The following is an 18,412-nucleotide window of genomic DNA, read 5'->3' as shown; positions in this document are numbered from 1 at the left end:
GTATATAACCCAGCTCTCTGTGTTGGGGAAAATGCGTCTGATTCTTGGAGGCAGAAGGAGAAGCAAAGTTAGTGTGACATCTGGAAGGCTGAGAAAGGACCTCACGTGGTAAGGATGACCCTGACAATTCACACACATGGGCAGGTGTCTGTTCATGCACGGTCTTTAGACCATGGCTTGCTGTCGATGACAAGGATGGAAATGACTGTCCAGCTCAATGTAGGGCCAAAGGCAAAAATCTTAAAATATTTTCATTTTCTTAAAATATAGTATAAGTTTATTAGACTACTCAGTTTTATAAAGAAAGCAGGTAAGCAGTTATTTTTATTATTATTTTCTAAAGTGCAAACCACAAAATAATCTTAATGAAGCAAAAGTTATTCACTAAAGGAACACCAAAGGGAGGTGACTCGTAACATATCTGTGACTGTGGGAGTGACAGTGGTCCAAAGATGTGGGCTGTGTGGTCTTGGGCAGGTCAGCCAACTTCTCTGAGCTTCAGCGGCCTCCTCCATAGACACTGCACTTTTCAGGGAGTGGTGGTGATGAGCATATGACACGCCATTCCAGAGGAAAGGGTAGTGAGTCCCATTACCAGCCACTGAAAACACTTTGTGCATGGCCTTATCAGAGTACCTTTCACATGTGACATCACTTCCTGCTTGCTTGATCTCCCCGCATCAACTCCACCTGCCACATCGCGGTGCTCAATGAATGTCTTATGAAGGAATGAATGAAAGAATGAATCAACAAGTCTAAAAGGCACAAGGCAGACTTCTGCATTGTTTTTTTGTTCTTTTATGTTTGTTTCTTTGCTTTAACACAGATATATACATGAGTCACAATGCCAAGAAACTCATTTTCTAATCTTCCGGGTCATAGCAAGAAACCTAAAATTATGGAATATTTGAGGGAGAGTCATAAGTGGCATAAAGTATTTAAAACAGCCATCAGAAAATACATATTTATTATACAATACATTTTTAAATAAAATATGTATTTCCGATGGCTTTAGGCGACCCTTGTGTTTTGGTTGTTCGACCCCCGCTGGGGTCGCGACCCACAGGTTGAGAACCGCTGTTGTAGAGGTTGCCGTGAGACAGGAGGAGAGCAGGTCGGAGAAGGTGGGGGCCGAAGTCGTAGTACAGCAGAAGTTTTCAGGCAGTGTGAGTTGATCCTTGAGGACCCCTCACCAATTGAGGCCTCATTTGAGTCTGGGGCTCCCCAATGTGTTTTTCTGCCTGGTAGAGCTTCACATGCATTCACGGAAAACGGGAGGCATTCTAAAGAAACTGTAGCGTAGTCAGAACAGAAGGCAGGGTTCTGCAGATCCCAGAGCAGTATTTTCATCTCTTTCTTCTACATTTGTGTTTTCTCTGAAACTCTTTCCTATAGGTACGTTTTATTTTTACCAAGTATTTTTGTTTCCATTGTCTTTGGTACTTATATTTTAGCTTTTAACATTAAATGTTCATTCTTTAAAAATGTATTGTATAATAAATACGTATTTTCCGATGGCTTTAGGCGACCCCTGTGTTTTGGTCGTTCGACCCCTGCCGGGGTCACGACCCACAGGTTGAGAACCGCTGATTTAAAACCCTTGCATTCCTGCTCCTTTGGCACAATGAGTTTTGTCCCTGAGGTCTGCTTTCTCCCAAGTATCTGCCCAATGCTCACTTCACCAAGTCCTCCCAGATGCTCCAGGCGTGTACTGGAGTGCCAGCAGCTGAGACCTCAGAGCTGGCTGGGCCTTACGATCCCTACCTCTACATCTGTCTCACAGATAAGGAAACTGAGGCCCAGGAAGGAGAGTGAGTTGTTCCAGGCCCTCTGGCAACCTGGTCAACAAGCCACGTGATCACTTAGAAGCCTGACAATGCACCCAGCACTGCCCCCCAGCCGCGTTCCCAGAGGGCCCGAGACAGTGCACAGAGGCTGGATCACCATGGAGCGAAGTTTGCCTCCAAAATGGGGTGATTATACAAATGATCCAGTAACATGCAGAATTAACACTAATTCAGTGAACATTTCCTGTGCATTTGTCACGTGTCAGGCACTGGGTTTTTAAAGTAAAATATGAGGGGTTCACAACAATTTCTTGTTTGGGCAGGCCACTTTGGATTCGACATCCCAAACTCCAGGGACTGTAACCACTCTTCTCTTGGTGGGAGGGACGTGTGTGGCACTGACTTCAGCCTGCTGACTGTCGTGCCCTGTCCTCTCTCTGTTCCCAGGACTTCTGCTCTACTCCAGACCTCACTTTTGAAGAACCCCCCTCCCTCCCTGAGACTATCTCTGCTGTCCTACCTCCCTTTGCTTTGTGCCAGCAACATCAGGACCTTTCTTCTGTCACCCCAGGGACAATGGAGAAGAACAGCTATGAAGGAGAAGGTCACACCTTGTGACCCTGGGGCACAGCTAGCCTGTGCTCTTCCCTGCTGCCTGGCAGCTACCCAGGACTTTGACACCAAGGTTCCCTTTTGCCCCACTGTTCTGTGGCCCCCCGAGACCCTGGCCCAGAGCGGAGAGGCAGCCAGGCACCCCAAGCATTGGTGTGCTCCAGACAGACAGCTTCCAAGGGAAGATAAGAACCCTACCGCAGACCAGCCCTGTGTCCAGAAGGGGAGGAAAACAGAAAGTGCCCGGGGAGGAACTGAATGTCAGGCAGGAGGACCCAGGGGGAAGTTCAGAAGATGGCTCTGCTCTGAGTCCACGCAGGTGCAAGGAGGGAAGTATCCTCAGCTGGGCGAGGCCCCCGGTCATCCAGTTCACCCCCTTACATCATAGATGGAGAAACCAAAGCCCAGAATGGGGAGGCAACCACCCAAAGCTGCACAGCTCACTAGAGACAGGGCAGGACTGGGAAGCACTGAGCCTGTAGTATGTATTGGGACCGGCTGCTCAGGTGTCTGAGGACCCTGACCTTTCCCTCCTATGGTGGTCCCACTCTGCCATTGATATCACTGCAGTGTTTCATGGGCATTTTAGAAGTTTGAACCCAGTTGGTCCTTATACAAAAATGTGTCCAACGATTAAAATTTCAGGGATCATTTCTATGGTTTGTTACCAAAAATGTGTCCAAACCCAGTGTGTGATTGCTGTCAGGATATTTAAACGAGTAATTCTGCTTCAGGAGACTCTACTGAACCCTAACCATGAGCTTAGGACTGTTTGGCTTGGGAAGGACACAGGTGAGGATGCAAGCAGTCTCTGACTTCCCAGAAGCATGCTGTCCAGTGAAGGAGAGCCATGTATGAGCAGGACACGCTGAGGCCTTGCAGGGCGAGGCAGCCTGGAGCACGGCACTGAGGAAGGCTGCTTATTACACCTGCATTTTCCTGCAAAGAGGGACCTTGCTCTGGATACTGATTTAGAGCCCCATTTTGCTCCTAGGCTTTAATAGGAATGGAATGAAAACAAAGGAAAAGAAGTAAAAGTCCCTTGTTTCCATCCCAGCGGTGGTGTTCTTGAGCTGTGTGACTGTTGGCCTGTCCCTTTACCTCTCTGGGCCTTCTTTTCCTCATGTGAAATGAAAGGATGGTCTGTGTGAGCTCTCAGATTCTTCCAACCCCAAGACCCTGACTCATACAAATTCAAGGAAGACCTGTTCACACCTGCCCAGCCTGGGACTTTCTCCTTGCGTGGCATCCTCTGTGGTGTGGCCCTCAGAGTTTATAACCCCGGGAACTGTCACCCCTAGTGTGGAGCTGAAGAATGACTCCACTTAACAGAACAGGAAAACCATTTTTTTTTTTTTTACTGCCACTTGTCACATGACGTAGGAAACACGCAGGTCTTGGGGATACCAAGCTAACCAAAATTAAACCAACTTTCTCTGTGGGGTGATAAATTAGTTTTTATTGCATACCAATAGCCCCAACAATGAAACCACTTGGTTTTTGATGCTGAGGAATTCTGTATCTAATTCTGCATATTTGGCCTGTCGTTCTTATCACTGAAACTCTTTTTGGTACCCAAGGTATTTGCTTACACTTTGACTTTGCAGACATGTTGCTGAGTTTAAAAGAAGGAGAGGGGTATATGTTCACTGTTTATATACACGCTTCCCTGCACTTGTGTACCCCTCAAACTGTCCCTGGATGGCTCCCTATGGAGGGCACAGCCTGGAAGACTGCACATGACAGCCTGGTCCTCAGAGCAGCTCATCTTCTGCTTCCTCAAACAAAAGACTAATTTCCTTCGTGTTATGACTCTTCAGCCCTGACAACTGAGACAGGAACCTTTAGGAGCTGGATTCCTTATAGAGTCAAGTGGTTCACTTGGGATGGCGTCATCCTCTGCCTACCCAGATCTGACATAAGAGAGAGTGGTCTTCACAAAGCACAGCACCACACCCATGCAACTCTTCCTGGAATGCCTGTGCCTATCTTGATCTGATTCCTCTTTCCCTACCTTCCCCCTGCCTCTGTCCTGGGTACCAGGCATGACTTAGCATTGGTTACAAAATTTATAGGCAACAACCAACCAGAAAACCTCAATGAATTTCTCAAGGACCCTAAGGCCTGGGCTCAGAAGTGACACACTGTCACTTCAGCTTTATGCTACATGCAAGCACACCACACAGGGCTGGGAAACGCTGTGCTTTTCAGAGAGGGACTCCAAAGTCACCTGGTAAAGGCTTAGAGAGAAGGAAGGATAGAGAATGGGAACACTGATGAAGTTAACCCACCACACCCTCAACTTTCCCATATTTTGTGCTGTCAGACCCTTCCTCCCGTATCTCAGGGTCTCCTCCTCTCCTTGATCAGACTCAACCCAAAATATGTTTAAGTTGTTCCTATCTTGTGAAAAAGTCTCATATATTCCTGTAAGCATTTCTCACCTTGTATTTCCCTCTATTTTTTAGGGACTTTATCCTAAGAAAGAAAGGCTACAAAATATAGAAGTGTGTGTATAATATAAAAAGACTATAATGTACAGGTTAGTGTTGTTCATAACAGTGAAACCGAAGGTAATGCAAACTCTAAAAGAGGAGGAAGAATTTGGCAAACTGCTACACATAGTGGGTGAATGTTTATTATACAGTCATTATAAAAGAGGGTATGGAAACTATACAATAATATTTTAAAAGGCATGTGAGATCAAGTTAATTGAAAAAATAAAATATAAACCACATGTACAAGCCTATTATGATGTGTTAACAAAATAACCATCACACGTAAACTGATGAAATCTAAATAAGGTCTGTGGATTGTGCCAGTGTTAATTTCTAGTTTTGATATTACACTATATTGACGTAAGACATTACCATGGGGGTGGGAGATGGTTGAAGGGAACATGAAACCTGTTTTTTTAAAAGCCCCAAATATTACACAGAAAGAAAAAGCCTGAAAAAAACAAATGGCTATATTATGTGATAGAAATAGGCATGCTTTTTTTCCCCTCCCTAAATTATTTCATTTTTTAAGGTGAATATATTATAATGCAAGGCAAATACCCACTGTATTTTTAAGAGAGAAATCCTGGATTCCCTCACTGGGTCTGCGTCCCCCTCCCAGTGTCTCTCATGCCATGTGGCTCTTTCTAGCACATTCTTCAGCCCTCTCCCTGCCGGACAGTACACTTCCTGAGGACATCCCCTCTCCCTGTCTGTGCCCAGACCAAGGCTTCATACAAACTTACTCATGTATTAAAAAATATGTCTACTGGACTCTAGGGATCCAGAACTGGTTATGTCAAGGTGTGCGGAAGAGCACTTGCCTCCAAGGGCTCACAGCCTTCAGACATGTGTGCTTAATCTGACACAGCAAAGGTTCCTACCGGGATCAACAGAGTGTGGTGGGCAGGGGGTGGGCAGCTGTACTTATGGTTGCGGGATGGCCTAACGAAGGAGCTGACACCCAGTCTGGGCCAAGGGCAAGGAGCATGTGGTCAGATGGCCCACTCAGAAGGGTATTTTCCAGGAAAGAACTATCTTGGGCAAGAACATGGAGGAGCAGATGAGCAGAAAGGTGCACACAGCATTGCAAACCCACCGTTTTCATCCTGGGGATGTTTTAAATGTAAATTTTTAAATTGGAGTTATATAAACTTTAATAAGTTTTTGTCAAGAAAATTCTTTTTAGAGAATTAAATTTAATGAGGTGATATTGATCAATGAAAGCACACAAGTTTCAGGTAAACACCTCTATAGCATTTGAACTGTTGATTGCGTTGTATGCCCATCTCTCAAAGTCGAATCACTTTCTGTTACCACATACTTGTTACTCTTTACTCCCCTCCCTTCCCTCTCCTGCATGTCCCCCTCCCCCTGGTAACCACTTCATTTTTATCTATGTCCGTGAATCTCAGTTTTATACCTCACCTATGAGTAAAATCATATAGTTTGTAGCTTTTCCTGATTTACTTATTTCACTCAGTGTAATGTTCTCAAGGTCCATCCATGTTGTCGTAAATGTCACTAAATCATCATTTCTTCTGGCTGAATAGTATTCCACTGTGTATATGTACCACCTCTTCTTTATCCAATCCTCTATTAAAAGACACTTTGGTTGTTTCCATGTCTTGGAAGAAAATATTTTCCAGCATGAACTCTGTTAAGCCAATTTATTTTGTTCATCATTTTTTCTATACACTGCAGTTAATCACTTCTTATTTTTCCTTACGTTTGTGTTACCAGAATTATTTTTGCCACCTGTTCTTCCTTATATTTTATTTTGCAGCATACAGCAAAGGTTTCATTCATTGACCTATTCATTTAGTTCACATAAAATTGTACTAATTAAAGCTGGGCCATTATGAGGTGTATGCCTATATTCGACTTTCCTGGGTAAAATTTTATATAAATATAGCCAGCAACCTACGAACCCCTGACAAAGAACTGGCCTAGGAAGAGACAGTGTATCCTGTTAGCAGAATCTCCTAGTGGCTCCAAAAGAAGGTGATGAAGGCACAGACCAGATTCCACAGATGTGTGAGTTTTGTGGTTACATTAAGATCACAAAATGTAAGAGCTGAAAAAAGTCTTAAAAAGCATCCTCTCTACTCCCTCTCATTACATAGGAAGGCACTAGGACTCAAAGAGGGAAAATACATTTCCTAAGACCCCATAGACATTTCCAAGATGAACCAGGAGTGGAACCCACACCTCAAAACTGTCCTATATCATGTGGCCTCCCTATGCCTGCCTTGTGCTAAAACAAGGTCTCTGATATGACTAACCATGTGTGTTCTTACAGGGGGAAATCCCAACCATAGTTTCTAAGACAACACCAAAGTATTGTTTCTTCTTTCCTCTCTCACGTAGAATGAGGAGATTTCCAGGAAGCTGTCAGAGAGCAGCAAACAGTCATCACAAACCAGGCACTTAATGCCCACTTAGGTAACAGGCTTCTGAGACTAGATTGCTAGACATGTGTTTGAAACTGTTTCGATCTTGCCCAGAAGCAACGATGAGGCTGTGACTGTGGCTTTGATCCATGGTAGTTCCCAGTTAATATTATCCAGAGGAAAAAAAAATACATCCCATGACCGCAGTTAGCACTTGTGAATGAGGTGGTTGGCAACACACAGCATCTAACGAAGGGTTACAGATTCTGAGAACGAACACAAGGCACCAACAGTGGTTCTCCCAAGGCGGCCACAACCCTCACCCCAACCCATCCCTGGTGGCCTCAGCCACCAGGTGTATGCCTATATTCGACTTTCCTGGGTCAAATTTTCTGAGTACTTTCTGAGTACTTGATTCATCTGACAACAAAATGGGCTCCCTCCTGTAGAAGTAAGTCTCTTTCTAGTCCTCAGAGCTGCTCAAGCCTGGGGCCTGGGTGCCAAATGACCAGGGAGTTCGGTCCAATTGGGTCTTACAATCTTTCCCTGAGGGCTCATGCAGGCTGGGACTTGGTGTTGGTGCTCAGGGAAGGGTGCCAAGAGGACCAGAGTGACCTGGGTAGGGGTTGGCTATGACCTCTAAGACTCTTTCCTACTCTATAATGGATGGAATTCTCTTATTGGTTACAAAGGGAAAGAGGTTCACCTTTACTAAGCAGCAGTTATGGACCAGGGGGTGGAATTGGTTTTATGCACATCCTCTTATTTAACCCTAACCACAGCTCTGTGAAGCAAGCACCTCATGTCCCCGTTTTTGCTAACCAGGAGGCTCCAGAGTTAGGTATTAACAAGAGAGAAGGGAGAAAGCTGGCTAAATCTAACTAAGTCTGGAAGCTGTACAGCTGAATCCTCCAAACAGACACTAATTCCCAAGGCTGGAGAACCAGTAAAGGGGGAACTCCTCTGCTGAGCATGCACAGTAGCACCAAGATGAGACACAGAAGGGAGGAATCTGACCTGGAAAAATCTGAGGAAAGGATCCAATAGGGTAATGGAACCATGAAAGATCGAGGAAAGGGATTGGACAGGGAGTGGGCCTAGCACAAGGGGAAGGGCTTAGCACTCAAAGAATTAAGAAGAAGATTGGTTAGTTTGAAAGAAAACCTACTCTCCCCAAAACCCAAGGAAATATAGGGAAAGCTTAACAAAGGCCTGAGGTTCATTGTCCATTCACCTGTGCTCTTCCCCTTCAGTAGCTGTGTGGGCTGGAGCACAGTGCAGGGTCATGGCCCCAGCGCCCCTGAGCCTTGGTAGCACACATGCAGATGGAGAAATGAGACACAGATAAATTATGAATCTCTGGGTCATAGTTCCTCCTGGGCTTGATGAGGACAAATATGGGCCTGAGGCCTAAGAAGTCAGACGTCTTCCTTAGCCAGACAGAGAGAGCTGAGCCGCCTGGTCGCAGAAGAGACATTAGGTATTCTTGGACAGTCCTTTGTTTTTGCTCCAGTAGACCTTGCCACAATTGCTCACATCCTCCTGTGCATGGATTCCCAAAGTGCTTTTCTTGAGACTCAGTAGAAGAATCTTATTTCTACCAGCAACATAGAGACCAAGTCTAGGGCATGCAGCTCAAGTCTTGATCCCTTTGACTCCAAAGGCTGAGCTCTCTAGCTGCTACATCACACTGTCTCCAGAAGTACGAGAAGGATGTGCCCCTGGGGGAGCTTTCAGGTCCCTGTGAATTTATAATTGAGTGTATTCTTGGCCTGTACCTGGTGCACACATAATAAGAAGAAGTCCGGGAAAACAAAAATGTGTTAATGAGAAGTGGAAGCTACTTGCACATTTCCGGCCCACGTGTTGTGGGATATTTAAATCTTTACAAACCAACCATGAAGGTCAGAACCCAGGATAGTAGGTGAGGGTGTGTGCGCACGTGTGTGCGTATGTATGTTTGCTTTGGAATGGGCATGTGATCAACCTGTGTGATGATGGTCTCTCCACACACATTAGCTTTGTATGTGTATGAACAGAACAGGCAAGCATGCTTTAACAGGTAAACAATCGACTTACTTCATTTCTCAAAGCACACAAAACAAAACAAAAAAATTTCTACTTTTAGTTTCAAGATACGTAGTCTTCAAAGATCTATGTGACTGGTAATGTTAACTTTTTCTAGAGTTTCAAACCATGTATTTAAACACTCAGAAGTGCATGCAGTGGCAAACTTTGAATTTTAAGAACCAAGCAAAGGAAACATACATCATGACGAAGCTAAATAAGTAGTAACTGGCTAGTCAGGTTCTCTGGAAATTCTTATCTCGGGATTGCACACATTGGGGCCAGGGACAAGCAGACCTGCCCAGTGGGTGTAGGGTGGGGCTGAGTGAGAGGAAGGCCGATTTCAAGCCAGGGGACCTTCTGCCTTCTTTATTTGTTCCTTCTGGAACTACCAGAACTTAGCAAAACCCAGGGGGAAAGCAGCTTATTTTCAGAAAGTGCTTCAAGTTCTCCACCAGTGGCATGGGTGACAGGAAGAGCATACTGGACCATTGAAGCTTCCAGCATTGCCAGTGGGGACCAAAGGGCCTGAAGTTCAGTGGGGAGAAGGGCCAGCTATCAGGACTGGGGGCAAGAGTTCTGCAAGGACTGAGCAAGAAGGGCCCTGGCTGAGGATTTCCTCACTCAACCTCTCAGCCACCTGGAAGCGTGCTTGTACCTGCAGCAGGACTTCCTGGCCCCCCTTCCCCCGCCCGAGCGGGGTGGCCCTGGGTGCCCCTCTGCCCTCAGCCCAGCGCACTCCCCGCATCCTCAGGGTCTGGCGCACTGCTCAGCCCCCGGCAAGAACCCAAGTCTCTACCCCCCTGCTTCCTGCTCAGTCCTACAGTAAGATTCCTGGAGTAACTCAAAAGGCCTTGTCTGTTTTGACTCTCTGAGCCACCAAAGGAAGTGTGGGTTCTACTGGACAATCAAGAGGAGAGAAGTTCTAGGTAGATTATATTTAACTCAACAAGCATTTATTGAGCATCCATAGCATGGTACATGGGGTCCAGGTGGCAGGGAAACACAACTGAGTTGTAAAGACTGTAAGTCTGTGGTGCACCCATGGCAGTCATTAATAATTGGTCATAGCCTCTTGCGTGCATAACCAGAGGTGGCCTGAGGACTTCTCAGCAAATCTGTCTAAGCAGTCACTACCAGGGACCAGAACTGGCACTGAGGATGGAGCTTATTTGCTGCCCTGGTAGTGGTTGTGTGCCCGGGCCCAGCTTCTGTACTCAGCTCAGCAAGTAAGGCACACATGAAAAGCTCCTGGACTCTGGAAACCTGCAGCTGGGGCACAAGCCAACACCTGGGAGGTGAGGGGTCCCTTCTTCCTGCCATGTTGACCAGGGCCACATGCTGCATGGTGTGGAGAACAAGATACTCTTCAGCTCAGGAAACCCCAGTCTTGCCCACAGAACCACAAGAAATACTGAGGTTCTGATGCAGCAGCAGCACACACACACATGCCCCACAGTGAGATCTGACTCCTTCAAGGCAAGCCTCCCTCCCTCCTCCTTCCCTCAGGACCTCGAGTCCCTTCTCCTAGGTCCCTGTCATCTTGAAGCCCATGCACCTCCAGCAGCCCCCCACCACCACCATGCGGCGTGCCTCCTCCATCTCCACTCCAGAATCAGCCTGGCTTCCACTACCTTCCTGAAAGCTGCTGGGTGTGAGATTGTTTGGAAACTCCACACTGAGCGGCCCCAGGGACTCATTTTCAGTCATTCTTCCCCTGCTAAAGCTCAGCTTCCACAGATACAGTTCCATGCTGGAAACACAGCCCTCCGCAGTGCATCCAGTTCCTGGAGTCACCTGGCAGGGTCCTGGGCAGCCCCGGACACTCTCCAAGAGCATCCTTCAAGGGGTTCTTGCATTACCAACAGGGAGCCCAGAGCCCAGAGGGCGGCAGGAAGGAGGTGGGTGGTGCATCGTCTTTATTTATGCTGGGCTGTCACCACCATCCCAAACACTGTCTTTGTCGTCATCCCCAAACATGCAGTGAGGTCCCGCCTGGGCACACGGCTTGTGTTTTGCAGTAGGGGCCATTCTGTTGGGGAAAGGGGCTCTCCACATGAAGTAACAAGTACAGCTCACCACCTTCTGTGCTCAGGGGTGAACCAACAGCACAGATACTCCCCAGGTGACCCCAGTTCCCAAAGCATATTAAAAAATAAAAATTAAATTAGAATCTGAATCAAATCTCAGTTTATTTACTTATAAAGTTGGTATTTGTTATACTTTCCTTGAAAGATAACTTGAGGTCAGATTTTCAATTTCGTTTTTTAAAAGGCAGTAAAAACTTTTATATTTTATATAAAGGTTACATGCCAAATGTCAAGTTTTCAAGCATCTGCCTTAACAATAACATTCCATCTGGCAGAGCCTGTGACCTGGGATTGGGAGTGACATGCTGGGCTCAGCAGAGGGCGAGCTGAAGGAGCACAGAGGGGGGTTTGGTCCACGTTGGCATCGACTCAGCCTCGACTCACCCACCAGCCACTCCCCTCCTCCTCCCAGTACCAACACTGGCCATTTGGGTCATGAGACAGGCTGGACAAACAGCCTGGTCCATCTGCAGGAAAATCAGATGTTCCTATTGTCTAAAAGAATCCTATCCCCTCAAAGTGTGGTTTCGCAGAGCACAGGCTCTGTACAAACGGCTCTGAAAGCCTGTCGTGGAGGCTCCCATCCCTGTGCTGATTGTATCCTGCCTTGTGCCTGCCATCACTTGGATGATTCCCAGCCGTATTTGTGGTCTTAGCGTAAATGTCACTTCTGGGAAGTCTTCCAGAGCTCCCATCATTCATCGTATTGGGACCTCGGACTCAGCTGAGGGCTAGAACTTGTCCACTTGTTTCACCATAGCTCAGCATAGTGCCTGCTACATGGTAAGGGTTCAAAACACATTGGATGAGTGAAATGAGTGAATGAATGAATGAATGAATGAATGAACGAACGAACATGCAAACAAACAGTCCTTGGGGACGAGGCACTCTCCCAACTATTTGGGCGTGAGGTTCTCAGTGGCCAGACATATAAGGGCTCTTCTCAAACACCGGCCTTCCCACACCAACACATTTTCTCTCCCATACAGAGCAAACACAGATAAAAATCTGCTCAAACAGGCAGTCCTAGCATTCTTCCAGCACAGAGATGGGCAAACAACAGCCCACAAAATACGTTCTATGGACCCACGCTCAGCCATTCACATATGTCTGGCTCTGTCCACACAATGTCAGAGTTAAGCAGTTGCAACAATCTGGCCCCCAAAGCCTTAAATATTCACCATCTGGCCCTTTACAGAAAGGGTGTGAGCCCCACTTTAGAACTTCAGAGCACGTTAAGATCAGACGATGACTCAGGGACAGATTGAGGTGGAGGAACAGGGACCCTCAGGTAGGAAAGGGGTTGGTGACATGGTGAAGGTGCAGCAGAGGAGTGGGGGTGGGAAGGTCAGAAGAGGTGGTCTGAGCCCAAGAGGAGCCTTTGAAACTCTCATGCAGGCCGGAAAGTGTGTGGGCTTTGGTGCAAGACAGACCTGGGCTGGGCCTTGCTACCATGGTTTCCTGCTGCGCAATTTTAGGCAGCCCTAAGCTGGGAGTGACCTCCCAGCCCTAAATTTTGGTTTCTTCATCTTTTAAAGATAAACGGCCCACATCACAAAGCTCTTGTGAGGATTAGATGAAATAAGACAGGTAAAGGGGTTCTCAGAGATAACACAGTACTTGCAGATCCAGGTTCAAATCCAGACTCTGCATTTTACTAATGCTCGGGTCCTGGAAGACAGCCTGTGAGCCCGTGTCCTCACCTCTTACCAAGGGGGAACACTTCCTAGCAAGGCTCTGTTGTAAGCAGGTACGTGCCCAGCACAGGCCCTGGCACCAGGAGGTTCTATGTGCTGCTGCTGTTAGACTGTGAGAAGCAGGCCACAATCTGTGGCAGGGACTAGTCACCAAGCTCCTTCCATCCTTCCTCCCACACGTGGTCGGGACCTGACACTGGGAACTCCCGCGCCTGCCCTGCTAACACCCTGCTATGTGAGGCTGGCCAACACAAGGGGCCTCCCGAAGGCACTAAAATTGGCTTTTAAAATGAAGGGCTTGGTCTCTTGGTGGGGTGTTTCCAAATTCTCCTGGTGATAAAAATCTCTATGGAACCACATGACACGCAGCCTTCCCAGCCTCTTCCTTCGAGATTCTGGCCCTGGAGGCCTGGGATGGGGCCCAGGTTGGAATCTGTCATTTAAGTAAGTATTTCAGGTCATCCTTGATATCAAGATGGGTTGGGCAATACTGGCCTCCTTGAGCACTAAGGTCACTTAGATTGTGGTGGTCCTGCACACTTCAGTCCCACAGCCCACGGCAAGTGGGGGGGCATGACTTCTGGCTTACAAAACTGTCAACTGGGCATTAAATTTCAAAAAGATATTAGGTTGTCAGCTTTTGAGAATTAGTCACCACATGACGATTCCAATGTGCAGGCAGCCAGCGTGTGGACGTGACCTGTTTGTCTCTGTCTGCTGACTCATATTTGCTTTCCACCTGGTGCCTCTGCCCCTTCTGAGGAGCGTGAGGGCCAGGGCCTGCAGCTGCGCTGTCTCACCAGCCAGTCTCCAAAGATGCTTTCTCATGAATTTCTAGAAAACTCATCCTTCTCCCAGCCCGTCTCAACATAGGCCAGGACTCCAGAGGGCCCAGTCTGGGGGAGGAGAGCTTGAGCAGGCTGAACTGGAGCCCCCAGAGGCAGAGGCAAGAGGCAGAGCTGATGGGGGTGGCAAAGAGAACGTGACTTTGGCTTCAGAAGGCCTGAGTCTGAGTCCATACTTGTCTGTGACAATTGCATGCCTTGGAGCAAGTCACTTTACATGTCCAATCTCAGTTTCCTCATCTGTAAATACCTCTGGCACAGGGTTACTGTGAAGGTTAAATGAGACGGTGAGTGAGCTCTTGTTAGTGACTAAACTGCCCTGCCCCGCCCCGCCCCCACCCCCTGCCAGGTGCATCTCCACCGGTCTCTGTTCCCCAGTTATCTTGAAAGTTGCACCTGCAGACATCCAAGTTTCTAGTGACTAGCTCTAGTTTTTCTTAGTCCCTTAGAAATGCAAAGATTTACACACCTGGAGAGTCATGTAAGATATTCTGGTTTCCAAGCCCTGTTTTGACCTCAAAGAGAAGGCAGTAGGTCCCTAGGACCTGTCCCTGGGGCTCAGGTGGACGGAATGGATGCTGCAGGCTGTGGGTTGTGTGCTGGGAAATGTTTGTGTTTGTGACTGAGGCTCTGAGTCTGCACTTGGTGTGTGTGTTTGTGTGCTGGTGTGCACACTGTTTGTGTTCACGTGGCTCTGTAGAGCAGTGATTTTCAACCTTTTTCATCCAATGGCACATGTAAATTACTCAAATTCTGCGGCACACCCAAAAATATATTTTTTGCCAGTCTGACAAAAAAATTAAATAAGTAAACAGTAATTTTGATCATTCACACTGAGTGGCTATTGTTGTCTTTTTTATTTGACAGTCTAAGAGAAAAGAAGTCAGTGCCCTTGACTGAATAGTCAAGTGTTGCATGTTTTAGAAATTCTTGCGGCGCACCAGTTGAAAATCACTGCTATGAAGTGTTCATTCTCCAGAAGTAGACTGACTGCTGCTCCTACAATCGTGTCACATTTACTACCCATTGGACAGAAGCCCAGACACTGGAGCTGCAAGGCCTGACTGTCCTTTCCCAGGTCCTACCCACAGGTCACAAGTCGGGGTGGGACCCGTGGGTGAGTGGCCTCCCTGTGCGTGCTCCCTTCTCCTGGCCCCAGCTTCCTCCCAGCCCCCTCATAGCCCTGAGTCCTCCCACACGTACTGTCCAGCGAATCTTTGCCGTGATCCTGAACAGACACCAGAGTTCGGGGGAAAGCTTGCCAGAACTGAAAGAGGTCGAGAGGCAAACAGACCGCCTTCCTTACTGCAGATAAGAAAACTCTGAAACCCAGAGAGGTCAACTGGCCAGTCCCAGGTCGCATAGCCAGTTGTTGATATTTATTTCTCACTTATTCGTGGACAAACATTCACTGAGTCTGTACTGCGTCTGGAGTTAGATAACGAGGGAGGTGTGGTCAGGGGTCAGAGGAGACTTCAGGGAGTGACATTAAAGCTGAAAAAGGTGGACGAGGAGGAGACAGCCAGGTGACAGGCGGGTGGGTGGGCAGCGTGTCCCAAGCAGGAGAAGCTCCACGTAGACTGGCCCTGCAGCAGGAACTTCTCCCGTTCCAGGGTGTGAGAGTCCTACTCAGTGAGGATGAGGAGGAAAGCAGAAGCCATCCCATGTGGGCTCGGAGCCTTGCTTCTCGTGTGGCAGAAACATTTCTGCTGGGGCGAGGAAGATTTTTCAAAGGTAATTTTTGGAGCATAAACTGGCGGGAGCAGAGGTTGTGAGCTAAGTTTGAGCTGCCTCTGGCCACGCTGTCATGGCACTGCCTCATTTAAACCTCATGACAACCTTAGGAGGTGGCTGCTGTCATCCCTGTACCCCTGGGACTGCAGTATCAATGGGTAAACAGACTCAGGGAGCAGGAGCTGCCTGCAGGCTTCGCAGCTGGTGAGCTGTGGAGCCGGTGCTCCCAGGCTGCGCTGCTGCCTACTGAGCTGTACTGCCCTTTCTTTAAGAAAATTTCTCGCACTTGGTCTGCACTTCCCATTTACTCTGCGACCCTGGCCACAGGGCTTTGACCCCTCTGTTCCATGAGCCGGCCTCTTTAGTCAAACCAATGTGATATGTGCATTCACCAATCTGTACCAACCTTGCATGCTGCCAACCACCCCCCTTGGCTCCTGGGACATCGCCCTCCCCTGGCTCTCTGCCGTCCTGGTGGCTGCTCCTTCTCAGCCTTTCCTGGGGTGTTCCCATCTGCTAGCTCTCTGTGGAGGATGCTCCTCAAGGAGTCTGTCCTGAGCAACTCTTCCCACGTGAGTGCTTCGAACGCACAGGAGGCTGCAGTTGCCACCTCCTCACTCTGATTCCCAGTGGTCCATTCCTACCCCTCATCCTGGTCTTGAGCTCTGAAATTATACTGGCAATTATTAACATTGTCTTCTGAAAATCATTGTAACTGAAGTCCCTGAACCACCCACTTATGTTTCTTGTCTTGGTAAATGACACCACTGTCCACCCATAGAAATTTCTATTTCCTGCCATAGAAATTTATTTTTTCTCCTCTGACACCATTACACCTACATCCATTAAGGCTTCCAATATGTTTACCTTCTAAATCCTGTGTCGGGCTTTCTTTCCCATCCCCATAGCCACCACCCTGATTTGGGTCCTCTTCAACCTCCTCGGCAAGGTGTGCAGGGTTCTAGGGTAGAACTAGGTGAAAGGGTCTATGCCCTTCCTCATGAACCACGTAATAGCAAGTAGCAGCCTAGCTCCTAGGCATCATGCCTGTTTCCTGAGATAGGACGTCATCATGGTGTAGGGGTAGCCGAGAGAAGGCCAGCTCCTCTGACCTGCAGGAGCTACGGTGTGTGCATGTAGGGCTCCCCTGAGGAGGGCTCCCTGCCCTCTCTCACCCGCTGTGGTGCTTCCTTCTGCAAAGGGCACCATCACTGCCTACTCATCTTCCACCACAAATACACTCACCTTATTGTTACTTAGTGTAGTGGACAGATCCTAAAATTCCAATGACCCCACTTCATGATAATCATGTCCTTGTTCAACCCTTTTTCCTGAGTGTGGCCATGCAGGAAATATGATTGGATTCTAACTAACAGAACACTGCAAAGGTGATACGATGTCATTTCTATGATGAGGTTCCATAAAACTGTAGCCTTGTTCTTGATAGAAGGCTCCTATTGCCTCTTTGACTTGCATGCTTCTGTGAAGCAAGTGGCAACTGTGGGCCTCCTCATCCAAGGAACTGAGGGTGGTCTTCAGCTGGCAGTGAGGCACTGAGACCCTCAGCCTAGCCACCTGCAAGGAACTGAATTCTACCAGCAACCACGAATGTAAGCTTGGCAGTGGATTCCTCTCCAGTTGAGCCTCAGATAAGACCCCAGCCCTGGCCAAGTGCTTGACTGCAGCCTTATAAGAGACCCTGAAGCACAAGACCTGTGTGTACACTATGCTCTGATTTCCGACCCTCCAGAAATTCTGAGACACTGTGTGTGTGTGTGTTTTATTATTATTATCTAGTGAGAGGAGGGGAGGCAGAGACAGACTTCCACATATGCCCCGACTGGGATCTACCTGGCATGCCCACTAGGGGATGATGCTCTGCCCATCTGGGGCCCTTGCTCCATTGCAAATGGAGCCATTTTTTAGCACCTGAGGCAGAGACCATGGAAACATCCTCAGCTCCTGGGGCCAACTCACTCCAATGAGTCATGGCTGCAGGAGGGGAGGAGAAGAGAGAGAAAGAGAAAGAGAGAGAGAAGGAGAGAAAAGCAAGAAAGGGAAGGGTGAAGAAGCAGATGGGCGCTTCTCCTGTGTGCCCTGACAGGGAATCCAACCCGGCACTTCCACACGCTGGGCCTATGCTCTACTGCTGAGCCAACCGGCCAGGGTCACTCTGTGTTGCTTTAAGGTGCTAAATTGCCCTGGCTGTGTAGCTCAGTTGATTAGACCATCATCCAGCAGTGCAGAGGTTGCAGGTTGGATCCCCAGTCAGAGCACTTGCAGGAACAGATCAATGTGTCTGCTCTCTCTCTTCCTCTCTCACTAAAATCAATTTTTAAAATGAGGTGCTAAATTTATGCTTATTTATTACAATGCAATAGGAAATGAATACTTTTACACCTTCTTCTCTTGTTTGGACCAATGGAGGCAATCACTTTCTGCTGTAGCAGGGATATAAACAGAGGTGCATCAAACCCACTAGACCAGCCCATCTTACTGACTTCTTCTGTGTATCTTCCCCATTGTTGGGCAGATAAAATATATTATGCTCACTTTGTTAAAGATGGCGCTGCCGACATGGAAGCCTGTCGCCCAGGTGATATTAATGTGTGTTGGGGACGGGCTGTGGGCAGGCAGGACCCTTGTAGCCTGGGGCTTGGTTTTAGGACTAAGCCTTTCCCACCCTTTT

The 18,412-nt window shown here is 47.8% G+C and overlaps 1 long non-coding RNA gene across 1 annotated transcript in view; it reads right to left on the bottom strand.

Moving 5' to 3' along the window:
• The window catches only part of LOC136400491 (uncharacterized), a 353,174-nt gene that overhangs the window by 296,235 nt on the left and 38,527 nt on the right, over positions 1 to 18,412 (bottom strand). The window lies entirely within an intron of this gene.

This window comes from Saccopteryx leptura, chromosome 3 (genome assembly GCF_036850995.1).
Source record: "Saccopteryx leptura isolate mSacLep1 chromosome 3, mSacLep1_pri_phased_curated, whole genome shotgun sequence".
Classification (NCBI taxonomy): Eukaryota; Metazoa; Chordata; class Mammalia; order Chiroptera; family Emballonuridae; genus Saccopteryx; species Saccopteryx leptura.
The sequence above is the reverse complement of the archived record's forward strand: the minus strand, read 5'-3'. Positions and strand labels throughout refer to the sequence as shown.